The sequence below is a fragment of the Sus scrofa genome, chromosome 9 (assembly GCF_054392235.1).
Source record: "Sus scrofa isolate SSC_HxYL_T2T_F1_AM1 chromosome 9, Sscrofa_HxYL_maternal_Yorkshire_Landrace_v2.0, whole genome shotgun sequence".
Lineage (NCBI taxonomy): Eukaryota > Metazoa > Chordata > Mammalia > Artiodactyla > Suidae > Sus > Sus scrofa.
The window spans coordinates 100,150,964-100,174,320 of NC_139391.1; the positions used below are offsets into that span (position 1 = coordinate 100,150,964).

General features: G+C 34.9%; 1 protein-coding gene across 2 annotated transcripts in view; it reads right to left on the bottom strand.

The window, feature by feature from the left end:
- LOC106504979 (uncharacterized) overlaps window positions 1-23,357 on the bottom strand; it is a 980,193-nt gene that overhangs the window by 946,847 nt on the left and 9,989 nt on the right. For both annotated transcript variants that reach the window (XR_014816008.1, XM_084977285.1), the window contains exon 2: window positions 8,744-8,886. The gene's annotated coding sequence lies outside the window, so the exon portion shown is untranslated. The remainder of the gene's footprint in view (window positions 1-8,743; window positions 8,887-23,357) is intronic.

Genomic DNA, 23,357 nt, shown 5'->3' on the forward strand with positions numbered 1-23,357 from the left:
AAAGTTCATTAAAATATTGTTTATTTGAAGTTCCTGTCGTGGCTCAGTGGTTAACGAATCCGACTGGGAACCATGAGGTTGCCGGTTTGATGCCTGGCCTTCCTCAGTGGGTTAAGAATCTGGCGTTGCCACGAGCTGGGGTATAGGCCAAAGACATGGCTCAGAGCCCACGTTGCTGTGGCTGTGGTGTAAGCTGGAGGCTACAGCTGCAATTAGACCCCTAGCCTGGTAACCTCCATATGCTGTGGGTGTGGCCCTGGAAAAAGACAAAAAGAAAAAAAATGTTTATTTAATAATCATTTTATTCATAATTCCTGTTTTATGAATGTTTTATAATGTGCTTAATATTATTAGCAGTAAATGTACGTCATTTATAAATATATATGTGTTGGATAAGTTCAGATTGTTTTTACTCAGAAGTATCTTATCAGAAAGGTATAGAGACCAAGTCTAGAGACCTCTTTTCTATCCAATTAAAGGGTGTATTTTTTTCACAAACTCTCCACTTTTTATGAAGGAAACTCAATCAAAGAAGAATCATTGGGTGCCCTTTTATCTCAAAAGAACAATTTGTGTTTCTTTTGAAGTCCTACACAGATGGTAATCTTTGAGCACTCAGCCATGCCCAGGAATGACTTCCTCTTTGGTAGGCAAATCTATAAATGGCAAAATAATTAGCTAAATAATGGTTATTATTACAACACACAATACTATGAATAATGGCTGAAAATGGTGAGATCACAGAGTAGCAGTAGTAAACGATAATAACAATAATTTAATAACAGCTTTCTGGAAGGCATTGTGCTAAAAGTTTGTCAAAGGCAGTTCTTGCCTCCATGTATAAGTGAGGAATCATCTACATCAAGGAAACTAATTGTTTGGCAAAGTCACAAAAGCCTTCATAAGAGATAACATTTCTACTGGTCCTTGGCAAAGAGATGGGTATTTGCTTAGGCACCTCTTGGCAAAGGACATTCCTGGGCAAAGTAATACCACAACAAAAGAGTCCTCACATACCGGTTCCTGGGAGTTAGAATACTCTCATTCATCCATCCTCTATTTTACTGGCTAGGTCTTACACTCCTTTATGATATTGACTTTTCTTCATTTATCAGTCTTCCTTGACTATTGAATTTTATGTTGAATTCAGTGTCCCAGAACACTTATCTTAATTTCTCATTTACTTATTTGTCAGTAATCTGCAAACATTATTTTCACAGACTCTAAGATCTGTGAGAATAAGGACCATATCTCTCTGACTCATTTTTATCTTTCCACAGTCTAGGAGTATGTAAACATGTAGTAGATACTGAATAAATATTTGATGAATGAATGCCTGAATATATTAGTCTGGCTTGATAAGAGGCATATGCAACCATCACCTAGTGGTATCTAGACAGAGTAAAAAATAAATATGAGTTTGGCCTAAGTTTTGAAGCCCTCTAAGTAATTGGAAGTCACAGCACTAAAGCTAAAGAAGTAGAGGTAACTGGGGGAGAAGAAAAAGGTACATATCAGATTATACAGATGGACCCTGAATCCAATATGTCAGATTACTCGATCTGTGATATTGGCAAGCAATTTCTTGATGCTTCTAAACCTCGATGTTTTTATTTCTAGTATGTGAATAGCAATAACAACTATCCCATAGGGTCATTACAGAGGTAGATATAATATTAAGTTAATGAAGCTTATGCTTCAAGGCCTGTGATTTGCCCAGGACATTTTAAGCCCTAGTTAATGGGTGTAGGACAATTGAGAGTTACTATTCAGAAAATCTGAAATGTCCTAAAACTTAACAGATTTTATATGAAAAATATTTAGTAGAATTTTCTACCGACTCGTCAATAATCCTAGATGTTTATATAACCTTGGACAAAAGAAGTTAGAAATCTAAAAGGATCTTTCCTAAATAATCAAAGATAAAATACAAATCTTAATAACCTTAATAGAGAAAAGACTGATTGTTTTTCTTATTCTTTCTATGGAAATGAATTACAAAATTATTGTCATATGAGCAGGCCAAAAAAAATCATCGGCAAATGTGTATATGAGCATAGTCTGACCAGTTCTTAGAATGCTGGATTTTGGGGTTACATGCAGAAATAACTATTTAAATCATGATTATAAAAAATAGATGTTAAATTGAAAGAATTTAGTATAGGAACAATCATTTTACTCTCATCAGACTAAAATTAAATAATACTTCTCTTTCTATTTGTCATGTGTTTCCTCCCTTCCCTAACAAATGATGCTAGAGAGTTCACCCTGGGTAAAATTAATAAAACAGTGCAAGCATTTTATTATAAAATGTAAAGAACACAAATAAAGCGTACTTTCTAATGGCAACCAATGCTGGAATGTGAAAAATGTCCTGTTGCTATCAATCTACAATGCTGACTCAGTGATTTCACTCTAATGAGCGGATCATGTTTGTTCAAGGAAGAAAGTGCCAACTAACCAAAACAATATGTATATTCTATTACTCTTACCATTTGATGTTTGACAAAATAAAATGGTACCTACCCAAACCACAATATCAGGTTACATATCCAACTGAGTTTTGTTTATTTGAATCAATACACAGGATTGTGCACGTTTATGGGTTATATTACCACAGCCACAGATGATAGCCACTGAATGTATGACATTTTTACATGGATGCACATGTTTTCAATGATGCTAAACTTAATAATTTATGTATTTTTTTATATAGCCCATGAGACTGAAAGGCAGCCAAAGAGAGCCACATCTAGAAATGTTGCTGATGTAAACTAAATTAAGTTGAGCATTATGTTGTGCAAACAAAATGAAAATTCAAAATAAAGCATATGTATCAGATGCCATTTTAGTACTAATAAAATACTGTGAGTCACAAAGGTGAAAGACATAATATGCTTATATTACATGATTAAAGGAAAAATGGCTTCTGTTTAATGCCCCAGAATACTGTCCTCTCTTGTCTTCTTAGATTTTACAGCACTGAAAAGAAGAACATTCTTCATCTGTGAAGAAATACAGACTGTGGCAGATGCAGGGAAGCCATCAATAAACCGAATAATTAGAAAATAATTCCCTAGAGATACTGAATTTAAAGGGTACTGTTTAAAAAACAAACACATTCTCTGGAATTACAATAAACCAAAAAAAAAAAAAAAACCCTTACCTGAAACTTATTGGAAAGCATGTATTTCTCATAATTAATATTTAGCTCATCTGATAGCATATTAATGAAGTGAAAAATGTCATATTGGAATTTAGAAGACATACTTTCAAAGGAATTCCAACTGATAAAGCTTTGTATCTCTATGAGTACTTTCGGCATTTGTAGAAATTATTCAAAAGTATGGTAAAGTCTTTTCCCATGCTACTATTTTATTGCAAACAAGAACACTGCTTACTGATAAAATACAATGCAAGAAAGACAATGACACTAACTCTTTTGTGTACAACATATGACAATCGTAATTTTTTAAAATCAGTACTATACATCGCTCAACATCTGGGAAAACTGATCATGTAATATACTAGTATTAAAATGTCAAAATGCATTCTAATATGTTTTGCCATGAACTGATAATTTATAGCTTCTAGACTAGATCTGCAAGAATAAAGAACAGTTCTCTGAATGTTTGACAAAATAAGTTTTCTTATGGACAAAATTTAGACAAGTCTATGATTCTGTCTAATGCACTGTACAAACCATTTATCTGAGTTTCATTTAACAGAGATTTTTGCGTGAAATGCAATCACAAGGTTTAAATTTGCTATAAATTGAATGGAAATGAAAAAATACCAAAAAATAAATAATAAATAGTGCATAGTTTGAAAAATAATAATATAAATTGATACATCAGATTTTGGAAGAAAATCTAGAAGCTGAAAGTTTTAAAGTCAAAAATGTTCTTTGATAAATCATTGAACAAGTTAATTTACTTGTACCTTTTTTTTTTTTTCCATTTTGGCTGCCCTGCAGCATATGGAGCTCCTGGGCCAGGGATCAGATTTGAGCCACAGTTTCCACCTACACCACAGCTGTGACAACACCAGATCCTTAACCTACTGTGCCAGGCTGAGGATCAAATCTGTGTCCAGTGCTCCAGTCACTGCCAATGCTGTTGAACTATAGTAGGAACTTATACATTTTTGATATTTATTTTATACATTTTTCTGTCTTTTGGTTTTTCAGGGCCATACCCATGGCATATGGAGGTTCCCAGGCTAGGGGTCGAATCAGAACTACAGCTCCCAGTCTACACCACAGACACAGCAACATGGGATCTGAACCATGTCTGCAACCTACACCACAGCACGTGACAACACGGGATCCTTAACCCACTGAGCAAGGCCAGCGATCAAATCCACGTCCTCATGGATACTGGTGGGTTCCTTAACCACTGAGCCACAACGGGAACCTCTACTTTATACATTTTTGATACCAATATAAAGAGTATTTTTCAAATGTCTAATTACAGAAACACACATGCACACGCATACAATTCACAAATAAGACTTTTTTTTTGAAGCCTTAGGCCCTAACAAAGCAGAAAAGTGGAAGAGACCACACAGGTACCGTATTTCTCAGAAGTAATGATTAGCTATGAAATCTGCTTCAGGGAAAATATTAGTTTAATAGTAAACACTGCTGTTATATGGCTGGGGGTTTTCCAGAAAACATTGTTTTTGCTTTTTTGAAGTGTTTGGATGTTAAGAATCTAAGTACCACATGAAGGCAAATGCTCCAGCTTTCTGTCTTCACCTAAAGGTGTTTGCTACATGAATCTTCTCTAAAAAAGATATCAGCAAAGAAAAAGACAGAGGGATAAGTATGAATTCAATTTGGAAAAGGCCTTCAATAGAGATTAGCAAACAGCAATAATATTTGGGAAAACTGGACAGCTACATGTAAAAGAATGAAATTAGAACACTCTCTAACATCATAGAGAAAAATTAATGCAAAATGGATTAAAGACCTAAACGTAAGTCTGGATACTATAAAACTCCTAGAGGAAAACATAGGCAGAATACTCTCTGACATAAATCATAGAAATACGTTTTTTGATCCACCTCCTACAGTAATGAAAATATAAACAAAAATAAATAAATGGGACCTAATTAAACGTAAAATCTGCATGGCCAAAAAAAAAAAAAAAATCATAACACCCCCCCGCCCGAAAAGACAACCCACAGAATGGGAGAAAACCAAAAAAACAAACAACCCAGTGAAAGAATGATCAGAAGATCTAAACAGACATTCTCCAAAGAAGACAGATGGTCAAAAAGCATATGAAAATATGCTCAACATCACTAATTATTAAAGAAATGCAAATCAAAACAACAATGAGGTATCACTTCACACAAGTCAGAATTGTGATGAAAATGCTTGACAGGGTGTGGAGAAAAGGGAACCCTTCTACACCATTGGTGGGAATGTAAATTGGCACAGTCACTATGGAGAACAATATGATGGTTCCTTAAAAAACTAAATATAGAACTATACTAGAACCCAGCAATCCCACTCCTAGGCATATTTCCAGAGAAAACCGTAATTTGAAAAGATACATGTGCCACAATGTTCACTGAAGCACTATTTCCAATAGCTAAGAGATGGAAACAACCTAAATGTTCATTGACAAAGAAATGGATAAAGAAGATGTGCTATATATACACAGTGGAATATTACTCAGCTATAAAAAAGAAGGTAATAATGCCATTTGCAGCAACATAGATAGACCTAGAGACTATCATATTAAATGAAGTCAGTCAGAGAAAGACAAATATCATATGATATCACTTATATGTGGAATCAAATAAAAATGATAAAAAGAAGTTATTTATGAAAGAGAAACTCACAGATTTTGAAATCAAACTTAGAGTTACCAAGTAGAAATTGTAGGCGGAAGGGATAAATTGGGAGGATGAGACTAACACTGACACACTACTGTATATAAATAGATAATTAACAAAAACCAACTGATAGAAATATTTCATCAAATGTTTACAATTGGGTCCCATATCTCTTTATATTTTCATCCACTTAGGAACTCATCTTAGTGGCTCAATTTTTCAGAAATCCCTTAAACTCCTTTTTTTTTTTTTTTTTTTTTTTTTTTTAACTTCTTAAGGCTGCACCTGGGCACATCGAGATTCCCCAGCTAGAACTTGCCCAGGCTACTTGCTGGCCTATGCCACAGACACAGAAATGCCAGATTCAAGCCATGTCTGTGACCTACACCACAGCTCATGGTAACTCCAGATCCTTAACCCACTGAGCAAGGCCAGGGATCAAACCTGAAACTTCGTGGTTCCTAGTTGAATTCATTTCCACTGCACCACAATGGGAACTCCTCCTTAAACTTGCTTTTAAGCTTATTCATCCTCCTTAGTTAAACAGCATTGATGATCACTGTGTGTGAGATACTTAGACAGTAGAGAATCAGGGAATCCCCTACTTAATTTTTCATAGCACCATAAACATTGCTTCCCAACACATAGCACAGCTCTAATTTTACATTTATTTGAAGGTTAATTTGATAGTATCTGTCTCTCGACTAAATCAAAAGTTGAGGAGTTGTTTTAACTCGTTATTTATCCCTAGCATTTGCAGCACTGAATCATAATGGACATTCAATATAATATTTGATAAATGAATAAATAAATAAAAGTAGAGGTGACTCTAACAGAATCCTTTAGCCTAATCCTACTGAAAACCATAGGAAGCAATAAGCCACATAGACCTGCAGATCATATATTGACTCATATCTCACAATATATGCAGATCAAACAAATTAGGTGGAGTAACCCTTGGCATATTAGCTTAGCAGGTTTTTAATTTTTTTTTAATCCTCTGTTGTATTAGAAAATCTTCCATCTCTAAATATGTCTTTCAAACCATCTTTAATCCCATTAAATGTTTATTTTTATATCTATTGCAGAAGTGCTAATTAACTCTTCAACTGGTTACTAATGTAAAAGAAGGTATAGTCCGTGATACAATTTTATTTGTTTCAGACTTATGCTTTGCATCTAGTTACCTAGAATCTTTCATCAATGTATTTTCCTATGTGAACTCCTAATCACACTAAAATGTTTATTGATGATTTCCAACTAACCTCGGAGTGTGAAATGACTGTGATTGGAGAAATACACTAAAAATGTAAACTAAATAAAAAAAGGAGTGAGCCTATCTTGTATAGTTAAGATAGTTTAAAAACAATTTTTCATTTTAAAAATCATTTGTGTTAGGACTACAAAATTATTAACCAATGTTTTGGCTGGATAAAGAGAGGCAAAAATAATCAATAGATTATTTCCCCAGGTGTAGAAATGCATATTTATTATCAAAAGAAAAGTTTATGAAAGTATTAGTTAGCATTTTCTAGGAGAGGCCATGGTAGATGATAGAATCAGCACAAAATCAATCCTAGTTCAGAATATCTAATTAGCTAATGGCGCAACCTTGGGCAAACCATTCTGACCTCCAGTTTATTGTCTGTAAATACGTAGGTTGGATCAATAAATTCCAAACCTAAATTTCCACAATTTTGTTGGATAACCTTGGGAATTATCATTCTAGTTCTGATATTCTTTAAATTTTTGAATGTAGAGTTTGAGTACATTGTAAATACTTTGCGAGGATTAATAACCAAGGCAAAGATTGAGAATTGCAGCAAAAAGGAGTTTTTTGTTGTTTTAAAGAACAAAACATTTTAGTTGACCTTAATGAGAGGTAAAACCTAGACACTGCTTGTAAAATGTTTAGAGACTACAAGCTCAAAAACTAATTAATTATTTGATATGGAAAAATATTAGTATATTGAATTGAACAGCTTGGTTTTTAGAATTTGTACTGGTTGGTAGTATGAAATAAAAATTTATTTGGGGAAAACAAGGAATAAATCATTAGAAAATGTAAAAGAAAAGGTGGGGTGAAGAGCATAAGTGAAGAGACGATCAATAAAGAATAGTAATTCCTTTTGCTCATAAAAGCTTTTAGTTAATTGGTTGGTGAGAAACAGAGCATGTACTCAGTGGTGACACATTGTGATGTATTAGCTTCTTCCAGCTTCCTCTCCCTCCTCCTTTCAGAGGCCTCCTCCTGGTTGACAAATACCTAACTGGGGTATTAGGGGACCAGAATGTGTATGGAGACTGTAGGCCTGTAGTTTGCATAAAGATTTAGTGCTATCACACCCATTGCAACTGTGTGTGTGTATTTTATCTAAAATCTACATTTTCTATACACCACAAAAAATAGGTAGTATTTTCACAGACTCAGTTTTGCCATCAATCCTATCAGTAGATGTATTTTAAGTTTATTCTGTTAAAAGTGTTAGTGCTCACATTACTCCATATGCTCATTTTGTTGGACAGATTTTGTTGTTTCATTTATTAAATTGAAAAGTGGACCATATGCAGTGTTGATCTAGGATTAAATAAAACTAATGGGGTATAAATAAGTCTGATGGAGATAAATAAGACTAGCGAGGTGTAAAACAGCCAAATGCCCAGGGCTATATTTAATTAGGAAGTTTACTTATACTTGTCTTACTTCAGAGGTACTGACCTCTCAAAGTCAGAAACAAAATGTCCCTCTTCCAAGTAACAAATCTAGGTATTTATAAGGATGTATGGACATGTGGATTTTCTTTGCTGAGTAAAGCTCTGTGTATGTGTGTGTGTGTGTGTGTGAGAGAGAGAGAGAGAGAGAAAGATATAGTTTATAGTGCTTTGGCTTACTTACTTTCTTTGCCACCCTTCTTACATTTCCCAGGGGCAGTGTAGGGTGAGACATGATGAAATAGGTGAAAATATGGGGAGCTTGTCATCTTCTCAAAGTTACCACGGCTGTTTCTCCAGGCTCGGATTTACAGTTTTGTTTTGATCCTGTACAAAGGATATGCTGAATTTATATTTTGGAAAATACCAAATAAATAGGTAGAAAAATAAAACTATACCTAACCTGAGGCCAAATCCAAATCTTACCAATAGAAAAACTGAAAGATTATTTAAAAGTTATTCCCCCTCAATAATGGTTAATTTTGTTAAAGCATGGCATTATAATGTACTAATTTTTTGGCATAGGCCACAGCTTTTTTTGTGTAGTTACTCTATCATAAATTTGCAATATCATGTGGATGCTCAAATATGATACTTTTTGGTTGTTATGATGATCATAATACAATGAAGAGTAAATCAAGGAGTGGGAGTTCCCACTGTGGTGCAGTGGGTTAAGAATCCAACTGCAGCAGCTCAGGTTGCTATGGAGGCATGGGTTCGATCCCTGCCCCAATGCAGGGGGCTAAAAATTCTGGCATAGGTCACAGTTCCATCTCAGATTCAATTCCTGGCCCACAAATTTCCACATGTCGCAGGTGCAGGCATAAAAATAAAGAAATAAAGCAAGGAGTGTCTCAACTTGTTTTGACACATCTATATGTTATTTTTTAAATTAAAGAAGTGATATTTTACAATTGATGTAGCTACTTGGCAAATGTAATTGTGGGAATCAAATGTTTATGATGTTTTGTAATTCAGAGTTAAGAAACTTTCTTCTATAAACCCATGTGTGCAAGTTCGAAAATTGAATCTGAGTAAATTAGTATTCACTTATCCTATTGCTTAAATAAATGAAACTGAATTTTTGAAAGAGAGAATGCTCACTCTATGCTGAGGTCAGTGTAAGAAGCAAAGATATTTTCATCTAACTTGGTCAGTGGGCATTGCAGATGGTGATGTTGGGACTAACTTGTTCAATTATTTTGGGACTAACTTGTTCGATTATTTTCCTTCTTGCAGTGAATGACCAAGATAATGACCTATCTCCATGTTAATTCTAGAATTTGAAGACTGGCGAAGATGAATTTCATTAAGGTAATCCACAAATTAAGTAATGTTTTAATGCTTAAAGATACCTACTGAATATTTTTCTACAAAGTATGTGATTGCCCTAGCTTATATTTTTATTTATAAATGCATATACATGCTGCTTCACAAAAATCACTTCGAAAAAAAAAAAATCCTTAATCCTCAGATCTAGATATAGCACAAAAGATCAATGTAATTGGTATGCAAAATAAAAATAAATAACATTTGTGAATTTCCACCTGGATCTCTACTTTCACTGAATAAACACTTTAACATCTTTCTTGTAATAGAATATTAGTGGAGTCCTCACAGCAGTTATCATAAGAAACACATTTGCATCCCGAAAAAAATATGTTTATTTCTTCTACATCTGGTCTCAGCAAACTCTTTTCTCTGCAAGCAATCATTGGATGTTATTAAGTATATATTATCTGAAAAGAACTGCATTAAAACATTTGTTGAAGCATTCTTTTCAATGTGAGAGCTGCTAGTCCACCTTAATTTACTGAGTAAATAAATTAAGGAAGTTATAAAATCTCTCCTTTTTTCTGGCATTTGGCTGAAGGAGAATGATAAGAACACCCCATTTATCCTTCTGTTTATGATCAGTAATTCTGTTGCATGTCACTTTAACCACTTTCTAAGTGTATAATTAAAGAATGTGAAAAAAATTAAGATTATGATTTCTCAATAAGTAATAACCTTCATTACATCTGTTCTGTTGTCTCTGACAATTGTCTAAAAATGACTACATTTCCAAGGTATAAATACTGTTAGTTTTGTGATATCAAAAAATCTGTTAGTAAAGCAGAAACAGAATCTAATTAATATGATGTAACCTATGAATCACAAAATCGGTGATCATGCAAAAGTTCAGCTACAAAAAAAATAATGTCGACTAGATATTTGGCAAAAAGCAAGGTCTGAGTCAAACACTAAGTCTAATGCTAAACTTTAATGACTACATAATGTGCAGATTCTTTCCCTCCCCCACTCTGGGCCAGGGTCCAGACTCACCACATTCTGGTGAGGAAATACCATCTAGATGATCTTCTGGATATGTTCTCCCAAACTGGTGATATTACTTTAAGCATTTGAGGATCCTCCTTTAATCTTTAGATCCTAAAAAAATCCCCTTGGAATTTATGTATATGTATCAAGGGTAAACTTGTAAAAGCACTGCATGTGCCTTCCTTCTACCTTTCTGAGACCTTGGCCTTTTCCTGGTCTGACCGTAGTGTCTGTTTCCTGGAACCTTGGAATTTGTTTCAGAAATATTGCACAGAAAAAGAGCAACATTCTGCCTGTAATGTTCAACAACGAGATTTTGCAAGGAGCAGTTGTTTTGTGATGGAGGATTTTCCTAAAAGAGATTTGGTTGTCTATTTTCCCCTTCATCCTTTAACATGTTCACAGCCAAGTCTGGCTTGCTGAACCAAAGAATTTTATACATAGAGCAAAATAACCGTATTTGGAAATAAGAAGAAAGAAAACCTTGGTGATTTCTAGCCAATGAGGATTGGAAAGGAGAATAGAGAAAGTAAGCAGAGGCATGAATCAGTCAAGTATATCCCAATGTAGGCCTGGAGAGGGGAAAGCTAATTAGGTAAGTCGGTGTAGAGAAAGGCTACTTCCTCAACCATGTACCAGACTGGGAAACTCACATCAACTTGGTGGTCTGTCTGAAAGGGGCCCTGAAATGTCATTTTTCTCAGAAACGTTTTCTCATGGGACCCAGCTCAAGAGACAGAGCTAAGAGCTTGAAGAGACTGCCAAGGTCAAGTTGTCATAGCACGAAGCTCTGCATTGATTGCTGCAGAGGAAATTGCCCGGGTTGTGGCTACATGGGCAGAGGAGGCAGATCTCAGTGTTGGTAGGGCCAGTGAGAGCCAAAGTAAGCCTGGAACCCTCATAAAATGCTACTGGGCCTGGTGAAATCAAATGATCACTAGTTACCCCAATCATGGACTTCAGTGAAGAAGACAAAGGGGCAAGTGTCCCTTACATGGATAAGGGGTGTGCTCTGGAGGACAGAAAAAAAAAAAGACATTATGTTCCACGACTTTGGCACTTCCTTGCTGCTTTGAGGCTACATAAGCACCAGGCTATGCTTTTAGGCAAGGACATATTATCCCAGACTTTCGTCACATTTTTATCCCAAAATGACTGAAAACAACTTAAAAATAGTTTAAATTATCAATTTTAGCTAATATAAATAAAGCAAAAGGAGAAGAAGTGAGAGAAATGGGGAAAAGAGGAAAAAAATAAAAGCAAACTTTTTAATTTCCCTCTGATTACTGATGTTACCATTTATTAGAAAATTTCAAAATATCTTTGAATTTATTTCAGGGTCTAGAGAGCACCAAGAAAAACTGTTCTAGTGAAATAGAATTCTTCCTGGTTGGAAAGAATGAAACCAAGAATGTTAATAGGGAAGAAGGACCAATGAAGGTTAATTCCTAAGGTTAAAGGAAGAGAATTAGAATGAGGACCTAAACCTGGTTCCAATGACCGGCTTACTTATAAAACCTCTATTCAGGACACTCAGCCTCCTCTTAGTCTCACCCCTGTGCACAAAGCCTCTTCTTCCTGATCATATTAATAATCAACCATATGGAAGGGAAAAAGCACTTGTACCCATTCACTGCTAGGAGCCGTCTCCTCATTCCATACTGAAAGAACTAAATATGCCTTCTCTAACCAACCTTACTAGGTTAGGTTTCATTGCACTGGCTTAGGTCTGGGGACTGTTTCTAGGAAAAATTAATTTCTAAGCCTAATCAAATCAAGAAATGATTTTAGGAGGTTATTTTTCAGTGCCCAACAATCTGTTTTTTTTTACCATATTAAATCAAGAGCTGTCATTTGAAAGGCCTATTCATTCAAGTGCTTTGGAGTAATACTTCCAAATGCCTTTAGCAAACTGGAAAAGTCACTGTCCTCAGATGACTAACATGGGAAAGGTCAACGAAGTAATAGTCTATTCTAGTCTAGCTTCTTGCCAATGCCAAAATATAAATTTATTTTTCAAAAGCTCAAAGGGTTTAAGTGTCCTTCATTAGGAATTAGTTATACAAAAAAGAAGTCTTTATTTTTAAAGCTATTTTTTTATGTTTAATCTAGATTATGTGACATATCATTTTTGACTGTTTCACACACTTGAAGCTTCTTCTTCCTTCTTCCTCTGATTCTAAGGATCATTCCTCGAGTTCAGGCCTTTATTTTCCTGGAATATTGTAATTACCTTTTAGAAAAACTTGTAGCTTCTAATTTTCCCCCCTCCTAACATATGCTATTGGCAGACTACTCTTCTTAAAGCAAGGAGCACTGACATCACTACTGTGTTCAAAGTTTTTTTATTTGTTTCCATTATTATTTTTTTCAATATCTCTCCTATTAAATTTGTGAAGTCCTAACTTTCTTAGGCATCTAAAACTTGCCTTGATATCTTGCACATCTACTTTTTTCATTCTCATTTCTTAACTTACTAGTTTTATAGATATATATTACAGAAAAATTGGATGTTTTCCTATTCTCCTTAACACACTGCCCACATTCCCACATCAGGACATTGTTCACATGGTTTCTTCATGAAACAGCCTCAGTTTGCAGCCTCCCCACTCACACCCCCATGATTCCCTGGTGCTTATATTCTGCTCTACCTGCAAGAACTCCGCTCAGAGCTACATTAACAGTCTATCCATATGCTTAACTTAGCATCTCTTCCACACAATCTTAGTTTACGTCTTTTCTTCTGAACCCCAGTAGAACTTTTTTAGTCTTTTCTGAAAGATTCCTGTCTTCAAAATGTTTGGCAAAACTACATTTGTGGTGACATCCAATGCTTAATTTAATCAAATCCATGAAAACATATTTTACATGAACCTATTCATATTTCCAAAATAAATTAGGATAAAAATATCCACCATGCTGATTTTCTTACTAGCACACCCCCACTCTTCTGGGTATTTAGTGCATACTTCCTCTGTCTCCTCATTACACCCACTCCAATCTTCACCTCAGCTACTGGTCTTAATCCTACATTTCTAAGAAGAAAGGCAATTACAAGAGAACTTCCACAAACTCACAACACATATTCTACCCATTAACCTGTTTCTCAGTACATATAATTCTGCCCTCTCTCATTTTACCACAAACACTCCTTGCTCTTGTTAACAGTAACATTAAATTTTTTTTTATTAAACTATGGTTGATTTACAATGTTCCTTCAATTTCTGCTGTACAGCAAAGTGACACAGCCACCCAAGAGACTGGACACAGTTCGATGTGCTGTAGAGCAGGACCCCATCACTCATCCATTCTAACTGTAAGAGTCTGCATCTACCAACCCTAATCTCCCCATCATTCCTCCCTCTCCCCACTCTCCCTGGCAAAAACAAGTCTGCCCTCCATGTCCATGATCTGTTTCTCCTTTGTAGATAGAGCATTTGTGCCATATTTTATATTCCACATATAAGTGGTATTATATGGTGTTTTTCTCTTTCTGACTTACTTCACTTATTATGAGAATTTCTAGTTCCATCCATGTTGCTGAAAATGGCATTATTTTGTACATTTTCATGGCTGAATTGTATACCACATCTTAATCCATTCATCTGTCAATGGACATTTAGGTTGTTTCCATGTCTTGATTATTGTGAATAGGGCTGCAATGAACATAGGAGTGCATGTATCTTTTTCAATGAAAGTTTTGTCCAGATATATGCTCAAGAGGGGGATTGCTGGAATGTAAATTGGTACAACCATTATGGAAAACAGTGTAGAGGTACCTCAGAAAACTAAATATAGAACAGTAAGTTTTTAGTTTGGGTAGTAGATGTCATTCTTTTTTGCCTCGATGCAGGATATTATTCCAGAAGTTCTCTCCCAATTCTGCAGAATCATATATCTTTCTATCTATACTATACAATGTCCCTTGGTATAAAACCAGGATGTAATTGATTTTATGAAAAAAACATTTATGTCAAAATCGCTCATCCCAGGCTCCAAAAAAACCATTTAGAACAAGAAGCAAAGCACATGAAACCACTCTTAACACATTCCAAGATCCTAACTAGGAGACAGAAAATACCACAATCCCTAATTTATATTGAAGTAAGGAAACAAACACCCCAAAATGAGTAGGGTCAGATCTAGAAGCTAAGAATGAGGAGGAGACTGAACAGAAACAAGGAGAGGGTAGTGGGGCCAAGCAATGGCAGAAAACATAAGATGACCCATGAGAGAGAGAGTCATACGCTGAGATATTGAGAAGAGGTCATACCATGGATTGCTGGGGAATTATTAAAAAAAAAAAAAAAAAGAGAGAGAGAGAGAGAGACTTAAAAATGCAGGATCACGACTAGCAGTTTTGGAAAGGCAAGCCATAGCTTCTGGCGGAATGAGAGGGATTCTTTGGGGGACTGGTGCTGGTGGGAAAGAAAAAATAAATCAGGGAAACTAAGTTTCTAAGGAAAGAAAATTGCAGAAACAGAAGACTTACCAATCCTTCTCCTCCCCTAAAATGAAAGGAGCGCCGTCTATTAATAAGACTGCCTTTAATTGCACCAAAAGAACTTAGAAACTGAGAAACTTTAGATTCCAAACCCAAGGAATTCCTGCTGTGGCTCAGGTGGGTTAAGGATCCTGTGATGTTTCTATAGTGGCCAGGTACAATTCCTGGCCCGGTGCAGTGGATTAAATATCCGGTGTTGCCACAGCTGCAGTATGGGTCATAATTGCAGCTTGGATTCCCATCCCTGGTGGGAACTTCCATATGCTACAGGTGATACAAAAAAAAAAAAAAAAAAAACACCCAAACACCAAACTCCTCATAATTACCTGTTTTTTGCTGGTCTAGAAAAATCTGTTCTTTCAAAAGGAAGAGGAATTATCAAAAAACATCCATACATGACTTCGTGAAAGACAGCAGAAAATGAGAATCAGATATTTCAGCTGATGATAATCACTCGCATTCAAAATAAACAATATCAAAAAGAAAAAAAGGGCAAAACAATATAAAGAAAAAAATCACAAAAATATAACGTTATAGTGCATAAAGCACAAAACTATATGACCGCATTTTGTTAAAATAAATTAGTCAATTAAATGTAATGGGCTTAACCCATCCATTAAAAGATAAACATTTTCAAACTGGCTCACAAAGTAGAAGTCAATTATATGCTGAATTAATGAAACAAACCTAAAATGGTGTTATTCAGAAAGTTAAAAATGAAAGGATGGGCAAAGATGAATCAGAAAATATAAATAATAAGAAAGGATGAGTTATAATACTGGTAAATAAGGTAGAAAAGATTTTTTAAAAAGCATTAATGGGGACTATTTATAATATTAAAGCCCATAACACACAATGGAGATGTTATGGTTACCTATGGACCAAATATCAGAACAAAACTAACTTTATGAAGGAGAAACTACAGGAAAGGCAGAAGAAATAGACAGAAAACCACTAAAAGCAAGTGATTATCATTCTCAGTGCAACAGAAATTACCACAGAAAAAAAAATAAGGTTAAGAAGAATTAAGCAACATCATCTAGAGGATAGGCCTTGTGGAAATGTATAGAATAACTGGAAAAGATGCCTTCATCTCAAGTGCACAAAAAGTAGTCATGAAAACTGATGGTATATTTGGTCTCTCAAATACCCCAAATTTCCATAAAGTATAAAGAATACAAACAACATTTTCCTACATGGATACAATAGATTTAGAAAATAACAGAATTTAAACTAAATAATAATAAAAATAACAATATCTCTCCTGGAATTTTAAAAACTCATTAATTCATTGGACAAAGAGTAAATAGGAATGTCTGAAAAATAATAATTCAAGACTACATATCAGATACTATTGGTTCTAATTAAAGTGATAATCAGAAGAAAATGTATAGCTTTATGTTTAGTATTAAAAAGTCAAAGAGTAGAAATAATTTAATTAAATTCTCAAAAGTTAAAGGAAATCCTAAAAAAAGAGCAGGAAGTAAATAATCCATTCATGGTAAAAATTAATGAATCTTAAAATAGAAAACAGTAAAACCAATTAATAAATTAAAATGTTGTTTTTTGACTGAAGTCAAAATAATTTCTAGCATACCTAATCAAAACACAAAAGCAAGAAAACATAAACATAATAAGAAATTACAATTGATAAAAATAATTGAAACAAAAACATTAAAAATTAAGTGACTATTTGCCCAATTATATGAAAATAAATTTATAAAAAATAGCTAATATTATAGGAAAATACAGTTTACCTATATTTAAACCAATAGAGATAGAAAGATTAGATTTCTATAGAAGAAAATAGCTATTAAAGATTTCCACCAGGGAATGCCAATGGCTCAATGGTTAACGAATCCGACTAGGAACCATGACGTTGCGGGTTTGGTCCCTGGCCTCACTCACTGGGTTGAGGATCTGGCCTTGCCGTGAGCTGTGGTGTAGGTTGCAGAGGCGGCTCGGATCCCGCATTGCTGTGGCTCTGGAGTAGGCGGGCAGCTACAGCTCCTATTGGACCCCTAGCCTGGGAACCTCCATGTGCCACGGGTGCGGCCCTAGAAAAGGCAAAAAAAAAAAAAAAAAAAGACAAAAGATTTCCACCAAATCTTCATAGAGAGGGTAATTACAATTATATGATAGTATTCATGAATAATCCAAAAGAAGACATGATAAAAGTTAAGGAAACAATAAAATAATTCAGAAAATTAGCAAAATATAAAATTAATATACAGAAAGCAATAGCAGTTAAAATACCCAGTTAAGCAATACTCAGTTAAAATACATAATGAAAGAAAAACCTCATTTACAGTATCAGCGATAGTGTAACATATTTAGGAGTAATATTAAGAAATGTAGAAAACTATGGAAAAAGCTTTAAAATACTATAGAAAGACAGAAGTAAAGTTTAAGCAATAACATCATGTTCTTTGTTGTTGGTTTGGAAGAGTTAAGATCATTAAGACTCAGTTTTCATCTCACCTGGTTGGTTATTTTCCATATGAACCTTAAAATCAACTTGTTAACCTCCATGGGAAAAAAGATTAATTTGAATAATACTATGTGTGTCCATCTTATTTCACTATTGGTTTTCTGAAATTAATGTACATTTCTTATATATTTGTAGATTATTTTTATTGCTGCATAACCTTCCATTGTATAAACTGTCCACAATACACCACAATATACCTATTGTTGAAGATAGTTTGCATGGTTTCTAAAGCAGGATTACCTCAAATAATTTTGTAATGAACATGTCTATACATTTTTCTTCTGTTCAAGGTGTGCACAGAATTGCTGGTTAGAGGAGTTCTCTGGTGGCTCAGTGGGTTAACGATCCAGCATTGTCACTGGACAATGACTCTGTCACTGTGACTCTGGTTACAGCTGAGGCACGAGTTCAAGCCCTGGTCCAGGAACTTCTGCGTGCCATAGGCATGGCCAAACAAAAAACAGAAAACAAACAAAAAGACTGAGGATCTGAGCCAGGAAGCAGCTTGTGCCAGGACACACAGAGTTTTTTTTTTGTTGTTGTTGTTTTGTCTTTTGGCCATTTCTTGGGCCGCTCCTGCAGCATATGGAGGTTCCCAGGCTAGGGGTCTAAACAGAGCTGTAGCCTCCGGTCTGCACCAGAGCCACAGCAACACAGGATCCTAGCCTCATCTGCAACCTACACCACAGCTCACAGCAACCGCCGGATCCTTAACCCACTGAGCAAGGGCAGGGATCGAACCCGAAACCTCATGGTTCCTAGTCAGATTCGTTAACCACTGAGCCACGACAGGAACTCCAGGACACACAGAGTTCTGTGTGCATAAAGTATGCATATATTTAGTGTTTGGTAGATAATGCTAAAGAGTTTTCCAAAATGGTTGTAAAACTTTTACACCTTCATCCACAGTGTATGGAAGTTCTGATCCTTCCATCTTTAGCAACTATTGACATGTTTTGTCCTTTCATTTTGTTCATTTGGGTAGTTATGTAGTGGAATCATTGTGGTTTTAATTTACATTTCCATGGTAGCTGCAGAAGTTATTGGCCCTTTAAATACCCTTTTTTTTATGAAAAGTCTGCTCAAGTCTTTAGATGATTTATACTACTTTGCCACCTGGCCCTTGGTTAGAAATAGTCAAGGGAAAAATATTGCACAAGATCAATTGACATTAGAACCAGAAATGCTTCTCTTTTTTTTTGTCTTTCGGCCATTTCTTGGGCTGCTCCCGAGGCACATGGAGGTTCCCAGGCTAGGGGTCTAATAGGAGTTATAGCTGCCGGCCTACGCCAGAGCCACAGCAACGCCAAATCCAAGCCTCATCTGCGACCTACACCACAGCTCACAGCAGCACCAGATCTTTAACCCACTGAGCAAGCCCAGGGATGAAACCCACAACCTCATGGTTCCTAGTCAGATTCACTTGCACTGTGCCACGATGGGAACTCCTCTGAGAACCAGAAATGCTTTATGCTTCTGAGCCTCAAAATGAAGCAGATCCTGGTAGTTTCTGGTAGTTGCAAATGAAGAAACACTGGAGCCGAAATGTTTCTAATTCCAGCATTGTAGAGATAACATCTTTTAGCAGCCCAGTCCTGGTCAAAGCAGAGTATCTTAGCAGATCCAAGAGGTACTTGAACATCACACCCAACAGAGACTTGTAGTCTTGGGGTATTGTATCTAATCTTTGAGTATCATTGTTCTTATCCTTTTATTCTTCCAGATCCTCTCCTTCTTTCTTTTGTTGCCCCTTCCAACATTTTTCATTCAGTTCCCTATATTCTGATTACCTATATTAAACGCATTTGTCTTCACAATTAAATGCTTGGATTGGTTTCTATGTTCATAACTGTCTTGCAAAGGGCCCGAGAAACAGAAAAATAAGGTGATATATTCAAGCACATTCATGAAGCATTGTTTGTAGTAGAAAAATACTGGGAACAATTCAACTGACTATCAATAAGAGAATGGATAACTCATTATACATTCCTGTAATCATATAATTAAAAGCAATGAAAATGAACAAAACAACATCCTATGTAATAGGGAAGGTGAATCTTAATGCTGAATAATGAAAGTCACAGAAAATTACTATTTTTATGAAGCGGTCACTATAACAACATATCATATATTGTTTACAGCTATATCCATATGTGTGGGGAAAAAGGTAGGGAAAATAAGCACTAAATTTAGAGTATTGTTCACCTCTATTTGATAGGTATGGAAGTGGAATCAGAGAGGAACACAAAGAAAACTTCGAAGATAGTTTTCTAATTTGTAAGTTGGGAGGCATATTTTTGAATGTGAGTCCTTTTTTTTTCAATTTTTTATTTCAAGTGCCACATAAGAGAATTAATTTTTTTTTAAAAAGGCATTTATTCTCAACACAATTTGAAGCTAGAAAACAAAATATTCCTTACTCACATGAATTATATATCTAAGTCCGTATTCTGGGCTTCTAATTAATTTTATTGGTTATCTATTCTCTAACCAATATCTCACTGTTTTAATATCCTAAGTTTATGATGTTTTAATAGCTAATATTGGCAGATAAACATTTTTAATATAGGACATGCTATCAATTATATCATAGTTACAATTTGGACTTTCATTATAGCAGACTACTTGTCTTAGTCTTAATTAGTGAAATATTAATTTATTAATACATTTTTAAATGGTCATTGCCTTTTAAAATTGGTACCATTCTTAGAAGCGGAAAATTTAAATATAGTAAAAATAGAGATAATTTTTAAAGTACACAGATTATCATAGATTTTTAATGTGAATTCTTTTGGCAAACACATGAATAAGCTTTGAAAGGTAAAACTTTGCTTGACAGGGAAAGATAATTTTACTGAAATGTCAAGTAGAAAGAGAATGAAATTTGTTAGTATTATAATATAGCGGTACATAATTATTCACTAAATTAAGGTAAATAAAATTTAATATCTTGAACTATTAAGTGAATGCTCTTTGCAAATGATATCTCCAATGGAGTATATATGTGCTTCAGGATCAGCATGATCATTGAACTAGATAAACTTACAGCTACTGGATAACTTTTTAGGCCTGAAATTTAGAAAAACAATAGCTCCATGTATGAAACTGGGCATGTTGGAAAGGTGAATTTATTCTTTCTGATAAACAAGATACAATTCAGTCTATGTCAGCAGCAACTTGCCAAAGTAAGCGTGCAGATTACTTAACGGCCAATAGGTCCACTTAATAGACAACATATGCTGTCAAATGGGAAACGTGTGATTTGAGTCTTTTTATGTAAAATAATATTATTAATTATAATAATTATTAAAGGGTTGGACTAAGGATTTTGCATCTTGGCCTATTTTAGACTTTTGACATTCACTTAATTACTGAGTTATTTAAGTGATAGTTACAAGAAAGTCATTCTCTTGATCAGCAGAAGTCATTTCCAACTGAACCCATCTTCACTTTGCTGTTTTAGGAAAACATGGTGGGCATATATTTTTTTTTTTTTTTGACTGTAACAAAATTAATTATCTCTGTAAATCACAAGCTATAACACATTTGCTATATTTTCATTTCTGAGGAAACTACAGGGATTGAGAGAAAAAACTATGCAGAGAATTTAATCAGGAGTCTCTTAACTGCTTTATTATACATTTTACTTTTTTAATGGAAAAATAAGCATCATCCCACAGCTAAAGAAATATTAGAGGCATAAATACAGTAGGAAAGGAAATCATGAATTTTCTCCTATTTGTGGAAACTGATGGTTTAAGTTTGTCCAAAACAAACCTCACTATTTAGGAAAGAAATTCTATCTAATGCATTTATTTGGAAGGTATTTTTATAATATCTGTAAGAATCTGTGGGTTATTTTGGAAAATCTCCCCCTGTTTTTAGGGATACTGATTTCATTGTGGCTTAGCTGCTGCTTATGACCTTGAATAATGCAGAAATCTTGGAATGCCTTCTTGCTGTCTGCAGGGACCTGTTCTTTCCAGTTACTGCACAAAGGAATAGTTTAATTCCACTTGGAATATAGGTATGTTTGAGTTGCAGGAAATAATAGAGCACTGTTGATTAGTTGTGAACTAGAACAAATAAGCCACAAGAGGGCATATTTTTCTTGGTTTCATCACCCTTAACGAATCCCTAGCCTGCCCCATATCCTTAGAAGAATACACCATGTCTAAAGCATTCTCTAAGGGTGGAGTGGTAGTGGTATAAGGTATTAAAAAAAGCAAACTTAAGGGTTTTTTTTTTTCTTCTTTTAAGATGTATGGGAAAGCTGTTTATTTTTCTTAAAATCCTTCCTTGGGGATGGTTTATTATAGAAGAACATTGTTAAAAATAAAAAAAGTCATTTATTTGATTTTAAACTCGCCTATTCTGCAGTAGCTGTATGGAATCCTATATCAGACACAGAAAGCCTTTCCAGCCTCTAGTAAATGTGCATAGTCAAGGAGGTTTTCTTTTCTGAGGTCTCAGGACTTGGGCCAAAGGGGTTGGGCTGTGTTTTTATTTTTATTTTGAAGTGCATTCCTGCTGAATTTAATTATTCACCACACCCCAACCCAGCTAAGTAAATATAACCTTAAGATTCTGGCTTGGAAGCGCTTTAAAAAATAGCTGATTTTTTTTTTTTTTTTCAGAAAAAGGGCTGTATAGCAGGGTGCTGTTTTCCAGAGGGCATCAAGGCAAGAGTCAAAAGGAGCTAGGTGAAACCCCCTCTTCTTGGCCTTGGTTTCCTTATGATAACAGGAGAGATAGAAACGCTCCGAGGCCTCTTCTAACTCTGAATGTTTATGATTATTTATGATGTTACAAGAGTTTAAAACTCAAAGACATTAAGCAAAGTTCTGACAGCTTTACATTCCGATTAACTAACCATAAACTATCTTCTGTCTTTATTCGACGATGAGAAACAGGGATCATTTACTTCTGAGAGTTCTATGCAGGTGTAATTAATACTGCATTAAAGATAAAAGTCAGGTGTGTTTTTTTCCACCACTAAACATGACCTAATAATCTTAATATGTAACTACCTAATGATCCAATGATGAGTGAATTGCCAGGATCAAATGAAACAGATGGGAAAAAAATATATATCTGCAGTTTATAAGGGGAAAATAGCTGATAGAAGATTAGGCAGTAGGTGAGTTACTTTCAACTCATGCCATCACTTGTTTCAATTAGACATACACTAACAAATATCTGAACTTTCTCATAAAACATTTTTTATCTGTCAGTACTAATATGGAAATATGTGGGAAAGCTCTCATAAGGTAGTATTTATTATAAAGCAGACAGATTTTATGTCTGACCAAGGTATGATTAGTTTTACAGAGATGAAGACTAAGTGGCTTGGGTTTCATCTCCATTTTCTTGCTCTACGCACAGAATTTTGCAATCTCTTTTCTCATCTCCTTTTTCCCCCTTTAAATTCACCAAATTTCCATATGCTTTGTGAATAGAAAACAGTAAAGAAAAGTACCTTCT